At 43.3% G+C, this 18,891-nt stretch overlaps 1 long non-coding RNA gene across 1 annotated transcript; it reads right to left on the bottom strand.

Annotated features, from left to right (window-relative positions):
* Positions 1 to 3,444: 3,444 nt before the first annotated feature.
* LOC140096053 (uncharacterized) lies at positions 3,445 to 16,968 on the bottom strand. The gene is made up of 3 exons (XR_011850073.1): positions 16,914 to 16,968; positions 16,270 to 16,343; positions 3,445 to 3,738 (listed from the first exon to the last, which is right to left on the bottom strand). It is a non-coding gene; the product is annotated as an uncharacterized lncRNA (long non-coding RNA).
* Positions 16,969 to 18,891: the final 1,923 nt, after the last annotated feature.

Here is an 18,891-nt window from a genome sequence, read left to right as displayed (position 1 = left end):
ATACGTCCCCCATAGACGGCAATGGGCGCACGGCGCCCTACGGGAGTGGTGCGGTGCAGCACACGTGCGGCACCGTACCGCTCCGTACCCCGGAAAAAGATAGGACATGTCCTATCTTTCTCCGCAGTACGGCGCCGTGCGCCATACATCCCTATGGAGAGGGGCGGGAGTGAGCTGTGCTCATCTCCTCCTCCTCTCGCTGAGCTGCTGTCGTCCGCCGTGCTATGGAACGTGAATGTAGCCTAAGCATTTTGGAATTTTTGACATAGATAGTTTTAATAAACAACCTCATCTCAAAGCAGTGTATCTGTTTCAATATACAATACGATACAATTAATCACCTGGTTTGGGAAAATTGTTTCTGGTTTGGGAAATTGTTACATCAAATTTATATATATTAATCAATTGTTATTTCTGGTACAATTACCTTTATTTTATTAGTAAAAGTAATTCAATTGTTAGTGTTACTGATCCTAACTTCATTTCTCTATGATTTTAACTTTGCCACAGTGAACAAAGTAGTAAACATGTCTTATTTTCCATCAGGTATTATTTTATCTACAAGACTGCAAACTTTTTATTGTCAAATAATTTTTTCACTTATCATGTGAAGATCAGAAAGGTGACTATTTTACAGATATGAGGTGACACATCATTTTGACTTCTGAACTCTTCTGACATCTGAAAACAACATTCGCTATTTTGAAAAAGATTCTTACAGAGATAGATAATCCTGTGTGGGTTGACAACTGTTCACCGTGACAGCAGTGAAGAAGCCTGGCTGCACACGACAGCAGGGACTTCCATGTAATAAAATTGCTGAGGGTAGTGTTCCTCACTGTGTGGCGGTAGTGTTCCTCACTGTGTGGCTGTAGTGTTCCTCACTGTATGGCGGTAATGTTACTCACTGTATGGTGGTAGGAATACCAAATTTTTATAGGTTTTATAATGTTTTCATACATTTACAAAAATTTAAATCTCCTGTACAAAACAAAAACATTTTTATTTTGCCATCTTCTGGCTCTAGTAACTTTTTAATACTTTGGTGTAAGGAGCTGTGGGTGGTGTCATTTTTTGCGACTTTTGATGATGTTTTCGTTGCTATCATTTTAAAGACTGTATGACCTTTTGATCACTTTTTATAGAATTTTTTCTATTTTTCAAAATGGCAAAAAAAAAGTGCCATTTTCGGCTTTTGCGGCGCTAGATTCCATTACAGGGTGAACGCGGTGAAAATATCTTAAAGAGAACCTGTCAGGGCAATTCAGTGCACTCAAACACCCACAGGACCTTATCATAGTATTATAGTATATAAGGCTGGAAAAAGACGGAAGTCCATCAAGTTCAGCCTTTAAGAATCAAACAAATGGTTTTTTTTCCCATAACCCGTGATATTTTTGCTCTCTCTTGAACATGTACATAGAGTCCGCTATAACAACCTCCTGTGGCAGAGAGTTTCATAGTGTCAAGGTTTGGGGTCAGTGGACCCCCTGGACCACCGCGAGAGATGGTACTAGTCGACACCTGGGATCGGAGTCTAAATGGCACCTGGTTTTCACCAGAGCCTGCCGCAAAGCGAGATGGTCTTGTTGCAGCAGGGTGTCACCAGGTCGTTCCACAGGTGCGACCAGCCCGCGATGGCAGCCGAGGTAAAGATACAGAATCGGAATCCCGGCTCGTGGTCAGGCACAGGCAAAAAGTCAGGGCAGGTGGCAGAGATGCGCAGGTCAGAGGTCAGGTCCGGGGATTCAACAAACTAAATAATCTTAAATTTGGTAATGTTTCATTGTATTCTAGTCCCAGAATCCTCCTGATGATCTTGGTTGCTCTCCTCTGCACCTGTTCCAGTTCTACTATGTCCTTTTTATACACTGGTGCCCAAAACTGTAAACAATAGTACATGTGTGGGTTGACCAGTGATATAGGGGCAAAACCATGTCCTTCTTGTGAGAATCTATTCCTCTCTTGATACAACCCATAATTTTATTTGCTTTAGCAGCAGCTGCCTTTCTCTGGTTAAGAAAATTACCAATACCCCTGAGTCTTTTATGGACCGGTGGTTTAGTGCCCTGAATTGTCCTCTATTAGGTTACTACGTGGGCGCAATTAAAAAATACTTACCTTCCCTCCTGAGCTCCATGCGTTGGCACTCTGCTGCAAGTGAAGCTGGAGCAGTACACCCTGGCTTCATAAAGCATCACGAGAAGAGGAATGAGCCAGACACAGCCACAGATGCGAATCTGATGTGCCTCATCGGACTTGCATCTATCTCAGTATAAATGTTTTTTTTTTCACATGGGGGCCACGTGGAGAACAGGTTGATTTGGCACCCTAAACCACAGGACCTATATTTGGTTAAGGGTCCCAAATTGGCGTGACAGATGCTCTTTAAATAATCTGTAGAATCTGAAATGGCAACCAGGAAGAAGTAGAAGATGAAAGCGTCTCCTCCAATTAGATATCATAGCACTGTCCTTTCACCCCATCACCTTACAAAAATTTGCTGCTAAAAACTAACCAAAAAATATGGGACACCCAGCCCACTCTTTTCCACGGGCTTATATAGATCGTACAAGCTTAACATTTTTTCTTCCTCCAAATCAATTAAATAATCAAAACACTAACAGAACCCAGCTAAAAAAATAGAACCAAGTTCAGTGTAAAAAATATTGGGGCAGATTTACTCACCCGGTCCATTCGCGATCCAGCGGCGCGTTCTCTGCTGTGGATTCGGGTCCGGCCGGGATTCATTAAGGCAGTTCCTCTGATGTCCACCAGGTGGCGCTGCTGCGCTGTAGTTCCCCAGAATGCACTGGAATACATTGAGCCGGGCTGAGTGAAGGTAAGTGCAAGCTCCGCAACACATTTTTTTTTTTAAATGCAGCGGTTTTTCCGAATCCGTCGGGTTTTCGTTCGGCCACGCCCCCGATTTCAGTCGCGTGCATGCCAGCGCCGATGTGCCACAATCCGATCGCGTGCGCCAAAATCCCGGGGCAATGCAGGGGAAATCGGCGCAAACCAGAAATATTCGGGTAACACGTTGGGAAAACGCAAATCGGCCCCTTAGTAAATGACCCCCATTGAGTATTGAGTAAAGAAATGTGAGCTCATTTGTAATACCAGCACTTAATCTTCTTCTTCTACCTGGCTACCATTTCAGCTTTTTCCAGCCACAACTCTTCTCTGCAGTTTTAGCAATCTCCTCTATCTTTCACAAACTTAATACAGTTCTGTTGTTCGCCTGGAGATCACTATTATGTCCCCACAGTAACCACCTGATAGTAATGGTGCCCCCACATAGTAGCCAATATAGTAAAAGTGCCCCCACACAGTAATCAATATAGTAATATTGTCAGGTTTTGCCCCTCTTTACACAACCTCAGGTTCTCTAATGGTTAACATAATCCACTGAGTGAGCTCAAAGAAATCACACCAAGAAAGTAGTATGGTATAAGGCAGATGTGAGATGCTTTATTTGTGTTCATACAGAAACTTATAATGTGGTAGGACCTGGGCTTGGATTTTTATGAATGAAGCAGTAATGTCCGTAGTTCATTGGTTGGTAAATTATCACATGGGTATCGCAGAAGCTTTCCCTGTAATGGGTAGTATCCGTAAATCACTGGTGGCGTATGTAAAACCTCAGCCCAAGGAGTCTTGCATTCTTCAGTACAGAGGAGGGCACTGTGATCAGCTTTCATCCACAGTCTGGCATCATCTTAGTTTCAGCACATTCAGCTAGAATATAAAAATAAACATTTTTCATTAATCATACAGTAATACTTCACAGTGGCTATTCTAATCAAAAAGCCCACAGTAGTTTATCCGTTCACAGTGCAAACGGTTCCTAGTGCCACTACACATAATCCAATAGTCACATTAACTGGCTGGCTATATACTGGAGGGCAGTGGGCTGGCTAAGTACTGGGGGGAAAAATGGGCTGGCTGGCTATATGCTGGGAGGTATGGGCTAGCTGGCTATATCCTGGGGATCATGGGCTGGCTATATACTGGGGGGGGGGTATGTGCTGGCTAAATACTGAGGGTTTAGGGGGCTGGCTATCTATATACTAGAGGGCAAGTGCTGGGTGGCTATATACCAAAGGCATGGGTGGGCTGGCTAGCTGTATACTGGGTGGAGACTGTGACCAATGCATTTCCCACCCTAGGCTTAAACTTGAATCAACAGGTTTTCCCATTTTTTGCGTTAAAATTAGGTACCTTGGCTTATACTTGGGTCGGCTTACATTTGAGCATATACAGTAATTATGACTTTTCAATATACAAATACTTTTTCAATGTAAAATATTTTCTTTATCCCAAACTTGCTGCTTGTTGTAGCTTGTTGCTTCAGGGATTTTGCCATCATCCATGTATTTTGACTAACTTTTTTGGGAAAAAAACTGCACACATTCCTGCATAAGAATTCCTTTAAAGCATATCTGAAATTAAAGATGTCTATGCAGACTTGACGATCCACATTTTTTTAAAATTATTAAAATAAACTGGGGAAGGATCAACATGGGATGCTTAAAGGGGTTTCCACTTTATACACATTCCAGCAAATAATTGCTATTGTATGTGTAATTAAAAGTTATAAAATTTTCCAATAATGAAAATGCGATCGCGGTGTACAGTCTTCACTGTCGGGCAGCCAGGGACCCAATTAAGGTCCCTGGGTCTGTCTGAGGCAGAGCCTGCCCGGTCCAGGAAAAAATTAAACACAAAAAATAAATAAAATGTATTAAAAGGTCCCAAGAGCCACTAACACATATAAAATAATAAATAATGTAAAAAAGTGGAATAAAGTGAAAAAACACAACGTATAAAAAAAAATTCTCAATCTATAATATTCCAAAAACGGTTGTGCTCGGCGGTGAACCCCATAATGGAAAAATGCGCTCAAATGTCCAAATCACCACTTTTTTGCTGTTACGCTACATATAAAAAGTGATCTAAAGGTCGCACTGTCCCAAAAATTGTAGCAATGAAAATGTCAGCTTGCCCCAGAAAAAAATGACACCTTAGCCAACTCCAAGCTCCTAAGTATGAAAAAATTATGAAGTCTGGAGTCAGAATATGGTATTTAAGATAGTTTTTTTGTAAAAAAAAGTTTTAATTGTTTTTAAATCTAATAACACCTAATAAAACCTATATAAATTTGGTATCCCTGTGATCGCACCAAACCAAAGAATATATTAGAGATGCCATTTGGAGCGCGCAGTGAAAGACATAAAAACAGAGCCCACAAGAAAATGGAGCAAATGCGATTTCTTGTCAATTTTAGTGCATTTAGAATTTTATTTCCATTTCCAAGTACACGGCATGGAATATAAATTACGAAGCAAAATTTGTTACACAGAAAACCAGCCCTAATACAGTTCTGTACACGGGAAAAATAAAAAAGTTATTGATTTTTGAAAGTGGGGAGCGATAAACAGCAAGTAAAATGAAAAAAGCCCATCAGTGGCAATGGGTTAAAATTCCCGCTTTGCCACATGATAACATTTTTACAAATTCTCTGGGATAAGGGTTTGTGGTACCTGAGGCCACGTTCACTAAAGGCTCCACTAGTGATCACATGGTTTGGTAATATTGTGTTCCCAACAAATTAACTAAACATGAAGGAAAAGCAATGTTACCTCAACGTGCAATCACAGGTGGAACCTTTGGATTGCGTTTCAAAATGCAACAAAATGCCTCTTGTGAATGTGGCCTTGAGCTCTGCAAACACGTCCTGGAACCTGAAAATTATTCTGTCCCACAAAAGCTCAATGGCTCCTTCCCTTCCATGCCCTGCCATGTGTCCTGACAACGGGTTACATACACATATGGGGTGTCCTCTTACTCTGAAGAAACTGCAGATGTAGGCTTTTATTCAGTTTATGTGAGTGAATATTAGGGCAAAACAGGGCCGCTTCTGCCATGAGGGGAGATGAAAATCTCTCCTCAGGCGGCAGAATGCGGAGCCCCTTAAGGAGCAGCGAAATTTGCTGCCCTTTGACGCCCTAATCGCCCACCAGCTAAATAAATCGCGCCTGTCTCTTTAAGACACAGACGCGATTTATATGCGAAGCAATGCAACGCCTATCTGGCTGCTGGCGTTGCTCCGTTCTATGCAGGTACACAGGTGGCGGATGATGACTTCACGCTGCCTATGTCACTGTGAGGAGACAGGAGCCGCGTGCCGTGAGAGCACCATGCCTGCAGGTAAGTATCATTTTTATTATTTTTCATGTACGCTCCTTAATTAAATGTGGCTAATAAGAGGCAAATACTACTATAATGTGGTGGGGATGCTCCTGTATATATTTATATTATTTATATTTGGCCGGAATCGCTATATACTGGGGGGGGGGGTTTGCTGTGTATGTTATGAGGGCAAGAATAGTTTTATACTTGGGGGGGGGGGGGGTGCTGTGTATTCCATAAGGGGCCAGAATTCTTTTATACTGGAGGGGGGTGTATTCTATAAGGGACCAGAATACTTTTATACTGGGGGGGGGGAGGTGGTGTGCATTTTATAAGGGTGCAGAATCCTTTTATACTGTGCGTGTGGGTGGGGGGTGCTGTGTATTCTGTAAGTGGCCAGAATCATTTTATACTTGAGGGGGGAGCTGTATATATTAAATGGGGCCAGATTTCAGATAGGGGGTATACAGTATATTACTAAGCTGGGGGGGGGCTGTCTATGGGATACAGTATATTACTAAGCTGGGGGGGCTGTCTATGGGATACAGTATATTACTAAGCTGGGGGGGGGGGCTGTCTATGGGATACAGTATATTACTAAGCTGGGGGGGGCTGTCTATGGGATACAGTATATTACTAAGCTGGGGGGGCTGTCTATGGGATACAGTATATTACTAAGCTGGGGGGGCTGTCTATGGGATACAGTATATTACTAAGCTGGGGGGGCTGTCTATGGGATACAGTATATTACTAAGCTGGGGGGCTGTCTATGGGATACAGTATATTACTAAGCTGGGGGGGCTGTATATGGGATACAGTATATTACTGAGCTGGGGGGGTTGTATATATTTTTATGGGGCCAGATTTAAGCTGGGTGGTATACAGTATATTACTAAGCTGGGGGGGCTGTATATGGGATACAGTATATTACTAAGCTGGGGGGGGCTGTATATGGGATACAGTATATTACTAAGCTGGGGGGCTGTCTATGGGATACAGTATATTACTAAGCTGGGGGGGCTGTCTATGGGATACAGTATATTACTAAGCTGGGGGGGGGCTGTCTATGGGATACAGTATATTACTAAGCTGGGGGGGGCTGTCTATGGGATACAGTATATTACTAAGCTGGGGGGCTGTCTATGGGATACAGTATATTACTAAGCTGGGGGGGGGCTGTCTATGGGATACAGTATATTACTAAGCTGGGGGGGGCTGTCTATGGGATACAGTATATTAAGCTGGGGGGGGATGTCTATGGGATACAGTATATTACTAAGCTGGGGGGGCTGTCTATGGGATACAGTATATTACTAAGCTGGGGGGGGGGCTGTCTATGGGATACAGTATATTACTAAGCTGTGGGGCTGCCTATGGGATACAGTATATTACTAAGCTGTGGGGCTGCCTATGGGATACAGTATATTACTAAACTGTGGGGCTGTATATGGGATACAGTATATTACTAAGCTGGGAGGGTGCTGTATATGTGGGTGAATAACGAGGACTTTATATATGAGAGCAGGGCTTTATAAAAATAAAGACATTATTATATATACACAGTATATATTCATTATTGGGTGCTATATATTTAAATTGGTCGGCAGGGGAGCACTGTATGTAAAATCATATGTAACATAATAACAGGGTGGGATATATTAGTTATAGGATACAATAGATTTCTTTGCATCACATAAAACAAATGTTGGGGGGGGGGTCTGTATTAATAAATTAGGGGTGTTGTATATTGAAGTGCTGTACCTGCTATAATTCCAGTACAATATATATGATAAGGAAGGGATATTTTTTATGTGTAGAGAGTGAGGTCAGTTGTGTGGTGAGAGGTATATATTATTTAGGAGCGCAGTGTTGTTATCCTGGCGACTTATACTGTAAGTTACTGTGGTATTTTTAAGGACACCGGGTGGAGATGAGCTGCACGGAGCTGAAGATATCTAGCCGTGAATTCAGCCGTGATACGTCAGAGAACCCGGAATAAAGTCCTACTGATGGAAGAGATAAAAGGTACTAGATGACACTTAATGACTCAGAACTAGAGATGGCCAAATTTGTTAAAATTAGTTTCGTCACGATTCGCCAAATTTTTCGAAAAAATTTGATTCAAACCAAATCGAATCAAAACGAATCATGTTAAAAAACAGGCATTTCCTGGCTGCAGAGAGCCTGTAGGGCTTTGTAGAACGTTGTGCCATGCTTAAATATGCATAGGGAGCGTGGTTTGGTCTTCAAACAATGCTGTGTTTTAGTATGACACGCACATGACAGCCACGGCTCTTAGAATCGCTTCACTCTTCACTTCCATGTGCACTTACATAGGCCAACTTCCCCAAATAAGAGAAGCGGGAACGCAGCCTGACAAGGTAACGTCTGTGCCAGCTCGAAAGGACTGAGCTGAGGGCCAAGATCCCACTATAACATCAATGAGTGCACTCTTTTTACACTGAGTGGCACAATGATATAGTTTGAAGGTGGCATCAGTAGCAGCAGGAGCTCGCAGAGTGGCACAATGATATAGTGTGAAGGTGGCATCAGAAGTAATAGGAGCCTGCAGAGTGGCACAATGATATAGTGCATTGGTGGCATCAGTAGCAGCAGCAGGAGCCCGCAGAGTGGCACAATGATATAGTGTGAAGGTGGCATCAGTAGCAGCAGGAGAAGCCCACAGAGTGGCACAATGATATAGTGTGTTGGTGGCATCAGAAGCAGCAGCAGCAGGAGCCCGCAGAGTGGCACAATGATATAGTGTGAAGGTGGCATCAGTAGCAGCAGGAGCCCGCAGAGTGGCACAATGATATAGTGTGAAGGTGGCATCAGAAGCAGTAGGAGCCTGCAGAGTGGCACAATGATATAATGCATTGGTGGCATCAGTAGCAGCAGCAGGAGCCCGCAGAGTGGCACAATGATATAGTGTGAAGGTGGCATCAGAAGCAGTAGGAGCCTGCAGAGTGGCACAATGATATAATGCGTTGGTGGCATCAGTAGCAGCAGCAGGAGTTCTCCTGGGGGATGGCCCCCGCTGCACTGAACACCCGCTCTGATGCCACACTACTGGCCGGGCAGGACAGCTTCTCTACTGCAAACACTGCAAGTTGTGGCCATGCATCAAGTTTGGCTGCCCAGTAGTCCATGGGATCCTCTACCTCAGGTGGTAAAGTGCTGTCCAAGTAGGCCACCACCTGCTGGTGCAGGGTCTGCTTCATGTCCTGCTGCCGGTGGCGGCTACCCTCCTCACTAGGCGGGTGAAGGAAATTGCTCATTAAGGAATCCAGACTTAAGCGACTGTTGATGGAACTGCTACTGCTCCTACCCCCCCAGCTCCCCACAGCAGCTGTGGTAGTAGTACGCGAGCAATGACTGCCAGGAACCCCCCGGTCAGACCTGACAGAGGATGGACAATGGCACACATAGGCATCGACCAACTGTGTGCCTAGTATTTCTCTATAGTATGCCAGTTGTTCCTTCCTCTCAGCAGCAGGAAACAAAGTCACCCATTTTGGACCGGTAGCGAGGGTCCAAGAGGGTGGAGAGCCAAAAGTCATCCCTATGCCGGATGTTGACTATTCGGCTGTCACTTGTTAGGCAAAGCAGCATGCTGTGGGCCAACTGCGCAAGTGACTCTGAGGGACTCCCGGTCTCCATATCCACAGTATACTGCCACGGTGCTTCTGGGTCATCTGCCTCATCTTCTACCTCCTCCGGATGCTCCTGCTCCTTCTCTCCTGTCACCTGAGTAGAAAAGCCACAAATTTCACCAGACTCTGCTTGTGCTCCAATGTCCTCCTCCTCCTCCTCCAGTTCAGCCCCCAGTGGACTCATGTGGCCATGAGATGTAGTCTCCACTTCTCCAGTGCCCTAACCAGACAGATTTTGCAGCATGAGTTCCAGGACATGAAGCAGTGGAATGACGTTATTCATCCCGCAGTCTTGGCGACTGACAAATAACGTGGCCTCTTCAAAAGGCCTGAGCAAACGGCAGGTGTCACGCATGAGCTGCCAGTGGCTGACATCAAAGTTACACAGCAGAGTACTACGGTCCGCTTGCATCATCAAAAAATCATTAATGGCTTTTCTCTGTTCATACAGGCGGTCTAACATATGGAGGCTGGAATTCCAACGGGTGGAAACATCGCATATCAGACTATGTTGGGGTAGGCCGTTCTGGCGCTGCAACTCAAGGAGGGTGTGCTTGGCTTTGTAAGAATGGCTGAAGTGTGTGCACAGTGTCCTGGCCATTTTTAGATTTGCAGATGGGTGTAAGACTTCAGGAACTTGTTGCAGCGCGGACACCATTGTCTGTCACCATGGTTCCGATTTTTAGTTGTCGCGAAGAAAGCCACACATTGATTTCTTCTTGCATGACGCGGAGCAGTTCCTCCCCTGTGTGACTTCGTTGGCCCAGGCAAACCAGGTGTAGAACTGCGTGACACCGCTGTGCCCTGCACATGTGGTATGATGGAGCAGCACTTGTGGAGGCTGAGGTGGTGGTGGAGAAGGAGGAGACGGACACTGGCGCAGGAGTAGCAGTTTGACAACGAGGGGGAGAAAGCGCCGTCTCTTGTTGAAGTTGATGGTGTGGCTGGGCGGGAAGCACATTCACCCAGTGGGCCGTAAAGGACATATACTGGCCCTGACCATAATTACAGCTCCACACGTCCGCGCTGCCGTGCACCTTGGAAGAAACTGATAAGCTCACGTACTGGCCCACCTTCTGTTGTACATATTGGTGAAGGGCTGGCACAGCCTTTTTGGAAAAAAAATTGCGGCTGGGAACTCTCCACCTCGGTTCGGCACAAGCCATTAGTTCTCTGAAGGGTGCAGAGTCCACAACTTGGAAAGCACGGTCAGCTTCTGCACCTTAGGATGGCTGGATGCATAGAGTTGACTTTTTGTAATCGCCTCGCTCAACGACTGCTGGCGCCATGTGTAGCGATGAGCAGGAGCATCTGGACCGGGAGATGATGTCAAAGTCAAACAGCTCCCTTCGGCAGCGATGCTGGAGCCTTGACTTGCTGAAACAGCATGTGTGCCACTAGCTGTTGCTGCGCCTGCAGGATGGACCGCATCTGACACCCATTTCTCCCAGGCATTGGATGGTGATGCTGCATGTGTTGGTGCAGGGCCGTGGTGCCAAGGTTAGCTCCCTGGCCATGCTTCACTTTCTGCCCGCAGATACGACATATACCCACGCTCGGCTCCTCTGGTGTCTTTATAAAAAACTGCCACACCGCTGAGGTGGTAATTTTACCGCCAACACTCTGCACTGAGCAACTACTACCGCCGCTGCCTCGCTGAGCCCCTGTGCCACTGCTTATTTGGGCCTGCGAATCGGGACACAGCCACAGTAGCGACTTGCTGCCTGCTCCTCAAGCTGACACCCTCTTCGCCCGATGATGATGAATCCCCTGCTACACCCAGCTCCCAAGTGCGATCGGCTACATCATTGTCAATTTGCGTTTTCCCGGTCACTGCTACTCTCCTCACCGATGTCAGTATGCACAGCCTGCCTACTGCAGGAAGCCGCGGAAGTCTGCCCCACCTCTTCACTGCAAAGCAGCTGCTGACTGTCCTCAAACACTTCGTCCTCGCTGAATAGTGGTGCGGAGCCCAGACCACCTAGTAGCTCTCTGGCTGCGGGAAAGGAACAGGACAGAGCCTGGTTGAGGACAGGTGAGGGCCGCTGACATGCTCCTGGGCCATGCCAACTAATTGTTGTATCAGAGGAACTTAGGGACTCTTGGCTGGGGTTGTCAGATGTTATATTTGAGGAATTGGATGACCTAGTCAACCATTCAACAACTTTTGGGTTGTTGATCAACACACTGCCACTAGATGACAACGGCAGTTCTGGCCTCACAGAGTCACCCCTGATGCGACATCCCCTTACTATGCTGCCACCTCTGCCTGCTCCACCTGCGACCTGTCTGACATAGTGGTTTATATACTATGTGGATTTGACACGTAAATCTGGCTGTAAACTAGAGCCCCCAACTGTGCGTTATACAGATACCCCACAACTGACAGTGTAATTTCAGCGAAAATCACTGTATAAACTATGTGGATTTGACACGTAAATCTGGCTGTAAACTAGAGCCCCCAAAAGGTATTACAATGTGCGTTATATAGATACCCAACAACTGACAGCTCACTACTGCAGATGCACGAATGTCAAACAGATTTCTTCCTATTCGATTTTGTCACTAAATAGAACTGCTATTTGGGGTATACAGACCCCCCTTAAAGAACAACCAGGGATTAGTCCACCAATCGCTACTGCAGATGCATGAAAGTCAAACAGATTTCTTCCTATCCGATTTTGTCACTAAATAGAACTGCTATTTGGGGTATACAGATCCCCTTTAGAGAACAGCGAGGGATTGCAGCAAGAATCGCACAGCACAATAGCAGCAGCTGGACGCTACAACATGAAGTGTGAAATGCTGAGATAGAAAATGGCTGGGTTTTATAGGGCTGTGTGACATCACATAAGCCTGCCAGTCGCTGATTGGCTTACAGGTCTGCAGATGTCATCGGGGGTGTTCCTTTCTCCTTCCCAGAGTTCTCTGCCCCATGTAACATGTTGTTCTCACGCCCATTTAGCAGAAACATGAGGGGAAAAAAAACAACTTCGTTCCCGTGAATCAGCATAAACTTCGGTTTCGTGGCGAATCGAATTTTTCCTGAAATTCTAACCGAAGTTAGCATCATTAGAATCAATTTGCCCATCTCTACTCAGAACCTGTAGCCAGTCACACAGTGTCAGTGAGCCTGTCTGTGGGGATGTTAATTGTTCAGCATTTACTAAACATGGAGCGGGCAATGGACCAGGAGTGTGGGGGGGGGGGCAGCATTTTAATATTCGCCTCCTCAGGCAGCAAATATGCTAGAATCGGCCCTGGGGCTAAATGAATGTACAGACGGTCCCCTACTTAAGAACACCTGACTTACAGACGCCCCCTATTTACAAACGGACCTCTGAATATTGGTAGTTTACAGTACTTTAGTCCCAGGCTACAATAAACAGCAATAGAAGTTATTAAAAGTGTCTGTAATTAAGCTTTATTGTTAATCCTAATTCTTATAACATTCCAACATTTTTAAAATCCAATTGTCAAAGAGGCCAAAATAAATTTGGCTGGAGTAACAATTATAAAATATACAGTTCCGACTTACATACAAACTCAACTTAAGAACAAACCTACAGAACCTATCTTGTACATAACTCGGGGACTGCCTCTATTAATGATAAATATTAGTGAATTCCACATCAAACCTTCATTCGGTTTGAATTTCTGTAGAACGGGGTGATATGTTGGGGCTTTCTATTAACAGAACTTCCAAAACCCCTATAAATATGAAATGGTCCCTAAAATAATTGATTCTAAAATTTTCTTGAAAATTTGGGAGAATGCCGTTTGATTTGTGATCTTTCTAGTGTCATAATAAAACATAAGGACACTTCTAAAATGACACCAACGCAAAGCTGAGATCTGGTAAATGTTAGTCTTACTACCCAAATTAGTTACTATCAGCTTGAAAAATAGAGCATTTTGAAAATAGCTAATTTTTTAAAAAAATGTTTACCAAATTCACCATTTTTTTCATAAATAAATGGCAAATATATCCACCAAAATTTCCCACCATGCTGGTTTTAGTAAATTTTAGGAAGAAACCATTTAGATAGTGACCTCTCTCCCCAGTTGTTAGTCATGAATAAGGGCTACTGTGCCAGAAACGTATTGACCATGTGCATGCACACGTGGAATGCTTGATGAGACTACAATAATGACTAGTTTTCAGCTCACTGACCAGACTTGATTTTTCAAATCTGACATGTGTCACGATAATTGGTTATAACTTTGGAACACTTTAACATATCCAGGTGATTTCGAGATTGTTTTCTCGTGACACATTGTACTTCATGTTAGTTGTAAAATTTAAGTGATAAGTTTTGCGTTTCGGTCTGAAACAAAGTGACAATTTGTTGGTACTGCAGTCCCTACCTTTCCAAGTCGTGGTCTTCAGAGAACTAATGGCTTGTGCTGAACCAAGGTGGAGAGTTCCAAGGCGAAATTTATTTTCCAAAAACGCAGTAAAGCCCTTCACAAATATGAAGAACAGAAGGTGTGCCAGTCCTTGAGCTTATCGGTTTCTTCCAAGGTGCACAGCAGTGCAGACGTGTGGAGCTGTAACTACGGTCAGGGCCATAAGTATAGAGCAATAAGTAGAGAGCTGATTTTTCATATTGACCATTAAAATGGGATATTTGTAGGAAAATTGCAATTTTTCTCCCAGCACCAGTCATTGCACATTGCTTTTTGGAAGGTACTTATTGGGTCAAAATACTCACTTATACCCCTTTTTCTGGGTTTTCCACTACTCTTAAATCTTTGGTATTCTGCAATTGCAATAGTACCTAAAAAAAATGTTTTTATACATTTAAAAAAATTAAAACCTCCTGTACAATTTTTTTTTTTATTTTGCCATCTTCTGGCGCTAATAACTTTTTTAGACTTTGGTGTACGGAGTTGTTGGTGGTGTCATTTTTTGCAACTTTTGATGATGTTTTTAATGCTATTATTTTTAGGACTGTACAACCTTTTAATCACTTTTTTTATAGCATTTTTGATATTTTTAAAAAATTGCGAAAACATTCCATTTTCCACTTTGGGCACTATTTTTTACATTACGGGGTTAAACGCAGCAAAAAAAGGAATGCTAGAATCGGCCCTTGGGCTAAATGAATGTACAGGCGGTCCCCTACTTAAGAACAGCCGACTTACAGATGACCCCTAGTTACAAACAGACATCTGAATATTGTTAAATTACTGTACTTTATCCTTAGGCTACAATAAACGGCTGTAATAGTTATCACAGGTGTCTGTAATTAACATTTATTATTAATCCTGGTTCTTATAACAATCCAACTTTTTTAAAATCCAATTGTCACACAGACCAAAAAAATTTTGTCTGATAATGATAAAATATACAGTTCCGACTTGCATACAAATTCAATTTAAGAACAAACCTACAGAACCTATCTTGTACGTAACCCGGGGACTGCCTGTATTTATATCAGTTCTAGGGAAAGGCGGTGATTTGAATTTTTATTATAGTTTTTTTTTTTTTAAAACTTTTTTATTTTTACTATTTTTCAGTCTCCCTAGGGTACTTTAACCCTAGGTTGTCTGATCGATCCTATCATATACTGCCATACTACAGTATGGCAGTATATGGTGATTTTCCTTCTCATTCATTACAATGTGCTGATCGCACATTGTAATCAGAGCTTTAAAGCAAGGCAGCCTCGGGTCTTTGGAAGACCCGAGGCTGTCATGGCAACGGATCGCCACTCCCCGATGAGAGCTTTTTTTTTAAGCCGACCGGGTGCATGTTTGCCAGCGGAGATTAGCAGGTTAACACCCCGATCGGTGCTAGCATGCAGCAAAGACTTACCGGCTATGGAAAGAAAACTCTGGGCTGAGTTTAATGGCCCGGGGTGGCTACAGAGAAGGTTCTGAGTGACCACCACTAGTCATAAGGCTGACAAGACACCTTGCCTTAGACTATGCCCAAAAACAATATAACATTCACTAGTTAAGCAATGAATTTAGGTAACGCCTCTTCTGAGTTCATGGAATAGGTAGAACACAAAAAGGCTCTTATTAAAGTGATGTTTTAACATAAAAAAGGACAGCACAAAAGAAAGTTTATCATACAAAATGGAAAGATAATATAAACATGCATATACATACAATGCAAAAATAATAGTTTAATAAAGTAGAAGGGTTAAAAACAGAACTTGGTACATTACGTTAAATTATAAGACTGGTAGTTGGGGAAGCAGAAGTAACTGATAAATCCATCCACCCACACCAAAGAATGACCATTTTCTATAAGGAAACTTCCACCCCTAGGGTGGAATAATTTTGAAATTATTTAATTGCTCCCTGTTGCTGAAGAGCCATACTGTTACCTTTGATATAGGATATAGTAACAATAAAGCTCCAAAAGTGTGGAAAAGACTTTATTTGTGTATAAAACCTAACTGTTACTTACCTGTTTCACAATAAATTATCAAATGTATAAACGTTAGACAACCTGCTGGACCACCGTAATAGCTGCAGACCAATCTATGGAGACACAACACAAAAAAAAAAAAATGATGGACAAACACATTACACTAGCTACAAGGTGTTGAACCAATGCGGTCTGCTTGATACAAATCCATTCCCTGTGTTATGCCCACAACTGGGGTCAGCATCAATAGGCTTCAAGGTTCACAAGGAGGCAGCGGAAGAGGTGTGCCTATGTTGCGGCGTGCTTGTCTAGTAGCTACAATAGGACCACCATCCATCCGTATGACACCCTGTATTTCAATGGCTATTAACCCCTTTAGTCCTAGCCCTGGAGGACTGCCCCTTGACCGGAAACTTGCCCTTTTTAAGAGGCCCTATTGTGCCATCACTGTAACGTTGTCTAAAAGGCTTCATATGACACATGACCTAATATGACAAGTTTCATATAGCTTGGCTCTTTACTGTAGCTGGTACCAGAAAGGTTGGATATTAGGGCACTGAAATGTAGTCACAGATGCCTATTGATGATACATACTATGCTGGTTTGCACAGTGTTTCAGCCAGTGGGCTATGTTGGGGTGGTGGGGCCCCGTTTTAATCTCTTATGCATTTGCTGCTGTTTACCATCATGGCGCCGACCGTTCCTGTCTGCCAGTATCCACACTGACTTCTGTGTCTCAGCACAGGTGTCTGATTCAGCAGGTGAGAGGAGGGGTGTGGCTTGTGGTCTGGTCATGTGACCTGACCCTAACAAGTCAGCCACATGACCAGACTCACAGCTGCTGAGCAGGAGGTTTCTGTTATCCACAAGCTTTGTAGTTGTCAAGGGAAACAAGTTCAACTATGGCACGTCCCCTGTGCAGAGACATCTCACAAAGCAGGTCATAAGTCAGTCCCTAAGGTAGTATAAATGGCTACCTGTCTACATAGATAAAATTCTGGCTCCATTTGTGAGCTCACTCCCATCATACATAAGAGACACTGGGGATGTCTTTAAGAGATTGGATGTATTGCATGTAAGACCACCGACCTATATGATCACTAGTTCATATGATAGTAATATGAAAAGGAAAAAAAAAAAAATAAAATTCATAATAATGTCCCAAAAGGCCCTAACACATAAAACAATATGAAAAAAAGTTCTAAAAATACAATATTTTAGTTTTCACCGCATCCCAAAATTACCAATCTATAAAGATATAAAAATGTTTATTCCTGGCGGTGAGCACTCAAATGTCCGAATCAACACTTTTTTGCCGTTCGCAACACATAAAAAACATAATAAGTGATCTAAACCTCGCACAGTCCCCAAAATAGTAACAATAAAAACGTCAGATCATCCCGGAAAAAATGACACCTTAGCCAACTCCGTACTCCGAAGTATGAAAAAGTTATTGGAGTCAGAATATGGCAAAGGTAATAGTTTTTTTGGGTACATAAGTTTGTAATTTTTGGTAAAATCTATTCACACCTAATAAAAATTTGATATCCCTGTACCAAATCAATCAAACCAATTGTACCAAACCAAAGAATATATTAGAGATGCCATTTGGAATGTACAGTAAAAAAGACGTAAAAACAGAGCCCACAAGAAAATGGCACAAGTGCGGTTTCTTGTCAATTTTACCGCATTTTGAATTGTATGTCTACTACCCAGTACATGGGATGGAATATAAAATACCTTCACTAGGAAGTACAATATGTTACGCAGAAAATAAGCCCTCACACAGCTCTGTACATGGAAAAATAAAATGGTTATTGATTTTTGAAAGTCACGAGCGATAAACAGGAAGTAAAATGGAAAAAACACATCAGTTGCAAGGGGTTAATATGCCCCCTATACCACATGATAAAAAGTTTACAAATTCTCTGGGATAAAGGCTTGCAGTACCTAAGGCCACGTTCACACGTGGGATTTTGGTTAAGTTTGGGAACACAATCCAAAGGCTCCACTTGTGATAACATACTTTGTTAACATGGGGGCAGATTTATCAGAAGTCTTAGAACAGAACTATTATAGTTGCCTATGGCAACCAATCAGAGCTCAGTTTTCATTTTCCCACAGCGGTTTATAAAATTAGAGCTGAGCTCTGATTGGTTGCCATGGGCAACTAACAGTTTTACCTCAGACACTTATGATAAATCTCCCCAATTGCGTTTCAAACACATTTACTAAACTCGAAGTAAATGCAATCTTACCTCAAAGTGCGATTGCAGGTGGAGCCTTTGGATTTTGTTTTGTCAAAACGCAACCTGAAGGCCACTTGTAAACGTGGCACCAGGGGCTCTACAAACAAGTCATGAAAACCTGAAAACTATTCTGCCCTACAAAAGCTGAATGACGCTCCTTCCCTTCCGCACCCCGCCATGCGCCCTGACAGTAGGTTACATCCACATGTCCTCTTCCTCGGAATAAACTGCACAATCTATTCTTAAATGCATTTTCAACTTTTATTCAGTTTATGTGATGTAATGGCAGGACACAAACAAGGACAGTGAGCCCTGACACTGAGACCCCCAATCTGTCCCTACCTACTTATTGGGTCCCCCCTAAACGGAAGCCAATAACTGGGCGGCGTTCCCTCCCTGGGTAAGGTGTGAA

The sequence above is a fragment of the Engystomops pustulosus genome, chromosome 1 (genome assembly GCF_040894005.1).
Source record: "Engystomops pustulosus chromosome 1, aEngPut4.maternal, whole genome shotgun sequence".
Classification (NCBI taxonomy): domain Eukaryota; kingdom Metazoa; phylum Chordata; class Amphibia; order Anura; family Leptodactylidae; genus Engystomops; species Engystomops pustulosus.
This window is presented reverse-complemented; position numbering and strand designations above follow the sequence as displayed.